Below are 7,733 nucleotides of genomic sequence, written 5' to 3' on the forward strand. Positions count from 1 at the left end.
TTGAACAAAGCTCCAGGGCCCGATGGAATCCCTGTGCGTGAGTTAGCCCCTCGTCTCACTGTAATATATTGTTGATCCCAAGAAACTGTGCCCAGTACTTGGAAAAAGACACAAGTGACGCCTGTCTACAAGCAGGGTAGTAGAAGTCATCCACAAAACTACCATCCAGTATCCTTGACATCGAATTGTTGTAGAATCTTAGAACATATTCTGAGCTCAAATATAATGAGATATCTTAAACACAATGACCTCCTCAATTCCAACCAGCATGATTTTGGAAAACATCGATCTTGTGAAACCCAATTTGCACTTTTCTCTCATGACATACTGAAATATTTGGATCAAGGTAACCAGGTAGATCAGTGTTTCTTGATTTCTGAAAAGCGTTTGACTCAGTACTGCACCTATGCTTATTGTCAAAAGTACAGTCATATGAGGTATCAAGTGAAATTTGTGACTGGATGGGGGACTTTTTGGTAGGGAGGACACAGCATGTTATCTTAACTGGAGAATCCTTGCCAGGTGTAGAAGTAACTTTGGGTGTGCCCCAGTAAAGTTTGTTGCGACCCTTGCTGTTCACGTTGTGTATTAATGACCTTGCAGATAATATTAATAGTAAAATCAGGCTTTTTGCAGATGATGCAGTTATCTATAATGAAGTACTATAAGATTTCAACATGGTGCAGAGATTGGCAACTTGCCCTAAATGTTCAGAAATGTAAAATTGCACACTTCACAAAACTAAAAAACATTATATCCTATGTGACTATAATATCAATGAGTCACTTTTGGAATTCAGCCAACTCATACAAGTATCTGGATGTAACATTTTGTACAGTTATGAAATGGAGTTATCACATAGATTCAGTCATGGGTAAAGCAAGTGCTAGACTTTGGTTTATTGCTAGAATTCTGGGAAATGCAATCATTCCACTAAAGAGATTGCTCACAAATCACTTGTGTGATCCATCCTAGAATATTGCTCAAGTGCGTGGGACCTGTACCAGGTAGGACTCAGAGGGGATATTGAATACATACAAAGACAGCACAAATGGCCACATGTTTGTTTAATCCAGGGGAATGTGTCACAGAGATACTGAAGGGACTGAAATGGCAGACTCTTGAACACAGATGTAAACTATCCTGAGAAGGTCTATTAACAGAGTTTCAAGAACCAGATTTAAATGATAAGATTAGAATAATTACTGCATGCACAGAGGCATTCAAACAATCTTTCCTGCACTCCATATGTGAATTTAACAGGAATAAACCCTAATAATTGATACAATGGGATGTACCCTCTGCAATGCACCTCATGGTGGTTTGCAGAGTGCAGATGTAGATGAGAACTGGGCAATAGTGCTGAGCTGGAACTCTGCACATTCTTTAAATTCAAATTTATTTCTGGACATATCTCAATCCTGAGAACATACAATTAACGACTAAGGTACAAAGCATTTTTGACAGTGAAATAAGGCTGTTATTATTTTGACAATCTACCAAAGGTGGCTTGTACTGAATGCAAGACCTTTATCTCATTTACAGTGTGTTTTAAATAATTCGTTGCACTTTGATGAAACACAATGCTGGAAAGTATGAAGAAATTGAATAAGAACCTTGAAGTTGATTTTCTTAGCCCATATGAATTAAACTTCTTTATAAGTTACACTTTTGTTTCTAAACATTTCTTCCATGAAGTTGATTCTGTTCTAACTTTTTACAATGGTGTATTGAGGAGAGAGAACCACTGTTTATAAATATTATATTTTATGTACCCATGTGACCAAACATACTATTTCTACTGTACTTTGTGAATTATACGGTGAAAAATCAGTAATGTCCTAATAGTTTTAACTGAAAATTGTAGCCCCTTTCCCACCCACCCCCAACCCCACTCCAAAGTGTTGGATATTCTCACATTAATGTAACAGTGGTTTTTTCCCTCTAAAACAGTGGCTCTCAAGGCAGAGAGGCCAGTGGCAATGAACCGCACAATGATAGGAAAGGTTAGGCATACAATTGGGTGCCAAAGAGACCAAAAGAAGTAAAAACTACCCATTGAGGTTGAATGTAAGTGAGATGAATTGAAACTCTCATGTAAGCCATAAGAAATTTTGCTACAAGGTTGCAGAATTCTAATTTATTTAGCGACTCTAACTATTTCCCTGCAATATTTCCAGCTTTTCTAGTCAGACCGAGCCGAACAGCAACATTTATCCCACAGACAAATTATCATTTTAGGACAGGTTTCTTTCCTTGCAGGAAGCACCTGTAAATATACCACATAAATGGAAGTTTCAAATATGTAAAATATGGGAAAGGCAACCACTCACCTATAGTGGAATAATGCATAGAGCACAGAAACAAGTAGCAGGGAATATCATTAACATAGCTTTGGAGTTCTCGCTCTTTTTTCGGCAAAAGTATACACATTCACACATACAGATTGTTGCTACTTGATTATTGAAAGCAGTTGTCTGAGCTGATTAAAGTGGGAAGGGGATAGGGAAGGATGCAAAGAGGCGGCAGCAAGAAAAAGGCAGTTCTTTGGACAGATGACTCCATGGCAGAATTGCAAGATGAAAGGAGTACAGAGGGTAAAGCAAAAGGAGATACAGGAAGAGGGAGAGGGGGAAAGGGAAGGGAGGAAAAGGAAAGTGGTGATAAAGAGGGAGAAAGGGAGGAATGATGAGGGTGGAAAAGGAGGGCGAGATGTACAGGTGAAGAGAGAAGGGAGGGAGAGGGATTGGGGGGGGGGGAGGAGAGAGAGAGAGAGAGAGAGAGAGAGAGAGAGAGAGAGAGAGGGGGAGAGATATAGTGCGTGCGTGTCCAAAGGTGGTGGTGGGGGGGGGGGAAGAGAGTTGGCAGAAGGCAGTGCACAGTCTGGATGGGGAAGGAGTAGTGTGGGCAGAAGAGAGAAGAGAACGGGTAAAGTAAGACAGTGGTGACAGATTAGTGAAGATTTAAGCTAGGAGTATTCCGGGTTGGGGGAGCACAGGATATACCGGAGAATGAATTTCGAATATAAAAGTCTTAAATAAACATAGCAATATGTATATATTTTTACTTAGCAGGTCGGAAACCATTATACAAGCTGTGGAACATCATTAGTTACATACGTAGAAAAAAGAAAGAAAGAGCGCATAACGCTATGCAGGGTCAAGTTTCACGCTGCATGTAGTCATGTCTGGTATCCATAAGCTGCACTGCACAGTTTAGCTTATGCATCCAAGCTGCTGACACGAATAATATACAGAAGAATCGAAAAGAAAGGATCTGTTGGATAACGATCAGTTTGGATTTGGAAAAGGTAAAAGTATCATAGAGGTAGTTCTGATGTTATGTAATGAAACCTATCATTTTACCTATATGTAAGAACACAGATTTATATTATGACTCAGAAGGGGCACAGGATCTTGGTGTTCCTCTGCAAATGAATCAACTAGGGATCATACATGAAAATAATAGAAAGTCTAACTTAGAATGCTATAGTTGGTGTGTGAATTAGCATATTTTTTAACATAATTCCATTTCTTTTGATACATGAGCTATGAAAGCATTGATGTGATTGACACTACTCTGTTTTTTAGATAAAGCATGAGGCGAGGGGTGTTTGTATTTGTTGTCATAGAAATTCAGAGACACACTGATATGATTGTAACAGACTGATGTAGCCCATATGAAAGTGTAATAGAAATGTTCAAGATACTGCTGGGACATCAGAGAACATACAGGCAAAATGAAACGAAGTGTACTACAGTCTTCAACATTTCTACCAATAAAGACAATTTTACATCAGGAATTTAAATTTTCATGCTTAATAAAATAGAAATAAAAGTGATGAAGTAAACCAAGGGCTTTTTGAGAAACTAAGCTTCCATTGAAGATGGCAGCAGTCTGATGTAACAGTTCCTGTTACTTAATGTAACAATTCTGCTACTAAATGTAACTGGGTTTTCTCTTTTGATGCTGTCAATTGTCAGGATGAGCATTCTCAAGCATTCTGTCAGGGTGAAAATATTAAATAAATAAACTTTTCTCTCTTAACAACATGTGGGCAGGGTGGGTTCTTCCTTGGCTCGGGTATGAGGTAGAATGAAACAGCATTTTTACATAAGATAACTTTTATTGGTAGTTTCGTACAACTGTATCTTACTGGGACGTTCTGGTTCGGAGAGCGGCAGCCGTGTCGTTTGCGTAGCCTTCTGCTGCGGCAGCGGCGGTGTCGGCGTCGGCGTCTGATTTCGCGTGGCGGTGTGTATCTCGTGTCGCCGTCTCGCCCAGCTGACCGGAGACGCGCAGCGCGAGGTGGCCCGTTTAATTATTGCGAGCGACGTCGTGCATTGGATGGTGATACCTTGAATGTGGCGTCCCAGTGTTTCTCTTCTCTAAGCGGCCGCGTGTGTTGTGCGTCGACCAGCGGAGCAGCGCGGCGGGGGAAGGCCAGTGTCCCGGACTCGAACCACGGACTCCCGCTTGCCAGTCTTCGGCTGTCAGGTCTTCATCCCAGCTCACAGGTGACTGCTGATGTGAGGCCGTCTCCTTCCCGTCCTCACGAGTCACCCGGGTATGTAAAAATCAGACTTCAAATACCTTTTGACTTCTGTCTTCTGGCGCTGAGGCTGCTGCTTCCTATTCCATTACAGCGGCGGACTTGGTGCGTCTGTGCATGATGTAGTCTCTTCTGGCATGACCGAAACTGACTTAAAACAACTGCTACGCTTCTTCACTTCTTCGTCTTCTTCATCGCTCGTCTCCGTCTTCGTCTCCGTCTCTGTCTCGTCTTCCTCTCGTCTTCATCTTCATCTCTCGGGCCCACTGCATCTCACGTATTTATTCACTTCAGTTTACTGGAGGTGAACGACTTCACGGCCATTGCCTCTTCTGTCACGTTGAAAAGCTTCTCGAAGAATCTTCTTAATGTCGGTCATTGGCTCTTGGGATGTAGGCGAGGGCCTTTGCTCACATGCGACAACTGAGAAACACGTGAGCCGGTCGGGCGATGCCCTGACGGCTGAATCGACAGCGCCCGCTTATGTGAACTTGCTGACTTCACGGTCATTGTCTCTTCTGTTCTCCTGTTCTGTCCGCTGAATGCCAGTATGTAACTCTCTAAACTAAACCAAGTTTTTCATTTATATTCTAATTTCTACTTCACTTTGATTTCACTAATTTATTTACTTAAGTACCACTCAACAGAATATAAAAACTAAAACACACCCATACCATTTGGGTATTTATACAGAGATCAGGGAGAGACACAGTTACATCTACAAGTCTGATGAGCTTATTGTGGAGACGTCAGCAAGTGTGCAGTATTTCTTTGAAGAAGGAAGTTTTGGAATTTCCATGAATATAAATCACTAGCTCTACGTCTTCATATTTTTACTGTAAATATATGGCTTCTTATTAACATTGATTGCAAGAAGACAAAACTATTGCAGCTACCTCTATAAACTCAATGATATTTGTGAGTAAAATGTTTCTTGAGCATTACCTGCCAATGCACTCATACGATACAGCCCCATGATGGCTGTTCTTTTCAAGCTACCCAAAGGGAAAAGTCGTAGGGTAAAAAATCAGTTGCCAGTTGCTTGATGTAAAGCTACCACAAACAGTACAAGCAGTTGGTATCAAAATATGGAACAGAAAATTATAAGGAGAAAAAGAATCTAAGGTAGTGCAAAAATCACTACAGACGTAACAAAACAGAAAATACACTCTTTGACATTTTAGGAAAACATTTTATTTTCTTACACAATATGCGTCTCATTTTTATAATATGTTCTTCTTCATTAATACATCTGTTTAGTCTGTTAGAAACCGTTACACATACACAGACAAAGAATAATATTGAAGTCAGTAGAGGTCTTCTCAATGCCTGCTTTCAGTTGTTCAACCTGTTTTGGTTTTGTGCTCCACACCTTTTATCTCTTAATTATACTGCAAAGAAAGAAGTCCGTTGGTGTCAGATCAGGTGAATATGACAGCACTGCAGTAATGGTACATCATCCCACCACATTTTTGTTGACATTATCATACAAGTACTCTAAGACATCTGTATAATGTAAAACTGTCTAAACTCTACTGCTATTTTTTATAAAGCATGGCAGTAAAACATCCAAATTCATAATACAAATCGTATAAAATTGGCTTTATGATTATAGGATATGAGTGATTTTGTTTTTTAAGAGCATGAATCTACTAGGATGTAGAATGGTTTGAAGATTGTGACTGGATTTAAAGTGATGTAAGGGTTGTTAATTTTGACATAAAAGCAGTAAAAATAAATGAAGAACTATAAAATAATTACAGTTTTTTCTATATGATAAGGTAAAATTACTGGCCATGGCCAATTATACTAAATGAAAACATTTTACTGACATTAAACATGCAGTTTGCATAGAGTAAAGATTAAGATAATCTAACAGATACTTCCTTCTTAAGGCTGCTGTATGTTGCACCATCCATCACGTCATCCAGTATCTGAAATCTCTTCCTTTCTCGCTTCCTTTTCCCTTCTACATAACCTTCTAAAACTGTTTTTATCAGTCCGTCATTCTTTCTTAATATATGCCCAATCCAATTTATTTTTCTTCTTTTTATTACATCTAATATAATGATGAAATAAGCTAACCTTACTTTTCCCTGCATTATGAAGCATGGGGCTCTACTGTTATTTTTCACTTCTTTCACAACAGAGTGCCAAATCTTGATTGTAACCTAAGAGTGTGTAAAGTGTGTTAATTGCTTTAATTCTATTTTTAACTGTGTAGTCTGTGTTACAATGTGGGATAAGTGCGGATGTTGCCATAAGGTAGCAAGAAGAAGTGGTATGAGTAGATTGTGCACTCGAAATTCACTGGGTCTTTGGGTGACTGTAGTGGAGAACTGAATGGGGAACTCAACGAGGCTCTTGCACGGAGCTGGGTTTGCAAAAAAGACAAGAGAATCGCGGAGCAGTAGGCAAAGATTTGTGCCCTTCAGGCTGAATCAGAGCATGCGAAATTTGAACTTGATAGTTTGAAGGGGGAAAAATATCTTGGGAACTGGGTAAAGGTAACAAGTAATGGGGGAAAGGAGAACAGCTCTTCAACTTCATCTACATCTGAGCTAACAGTATTGAATATTTTGACTTGTTACCTGAAGTAGGGGGAAAAGAGCCTGATTCTGCTGTAGGTAACAGTAAGATGCAGAAGATTTCTAGCAAAGAAACTCAATGTAGTAGGAAGAAAAGAGTCTTGCTGCTTGGGAGTGGTGTAAACCAGATGGCACAGGACAGGGTAACAGGTCACAATATTGTGAAGCAAAGTGCTAGCCTTGGCTAGGTGATGGAAGATGCAGGGAATTTGTACAAAGGTTTTGGCAAAGAGGATCAGGTTATTACAACTGGGAGAGCAGGGAACAGACTGGCTAAGAACAGTAATTAAAGCATTAGGGGTGGCCTGGATGAAATAGAAGTAGCAATTACATACAAAAATTGAGGTTTGTGGATGTCCTGAAGCACCATGATCAGTCCTGGGTTAACACTGCTGTGAGCTCTGTGAATATTGAGTTGAACAGGCTGTCGCTGACTAGAACAAAAGCTCGCATGAGTGCAGTGCCAGTTGCTACCATTAGGAGAAGGGAATATACTACACAAGGCCTACACATGAGTAAGAAAGGGAAAGATAGGTCAGCTGAACTTCTTGCAGGTAATAAATGGCAGGCCACCATCACACACAGTAAGATCC

Source organism: Schistocerca cancellata, chromosome 2 (genome assembly GCF_023864275.1).
Source record: "Schistocerca cancellata isolate TAMUIC-IGC-003103 chromosome 2, iqSchCanc2.1, whole genome shotgun sequence".
Taxonomy (NCBI): domain Eukaryota; kingdom Metazoa; phylum Arthropoda; class Insecta; order Orthoptera; family Acrididae; genus Schistocerca; species Schistocerca cancellata.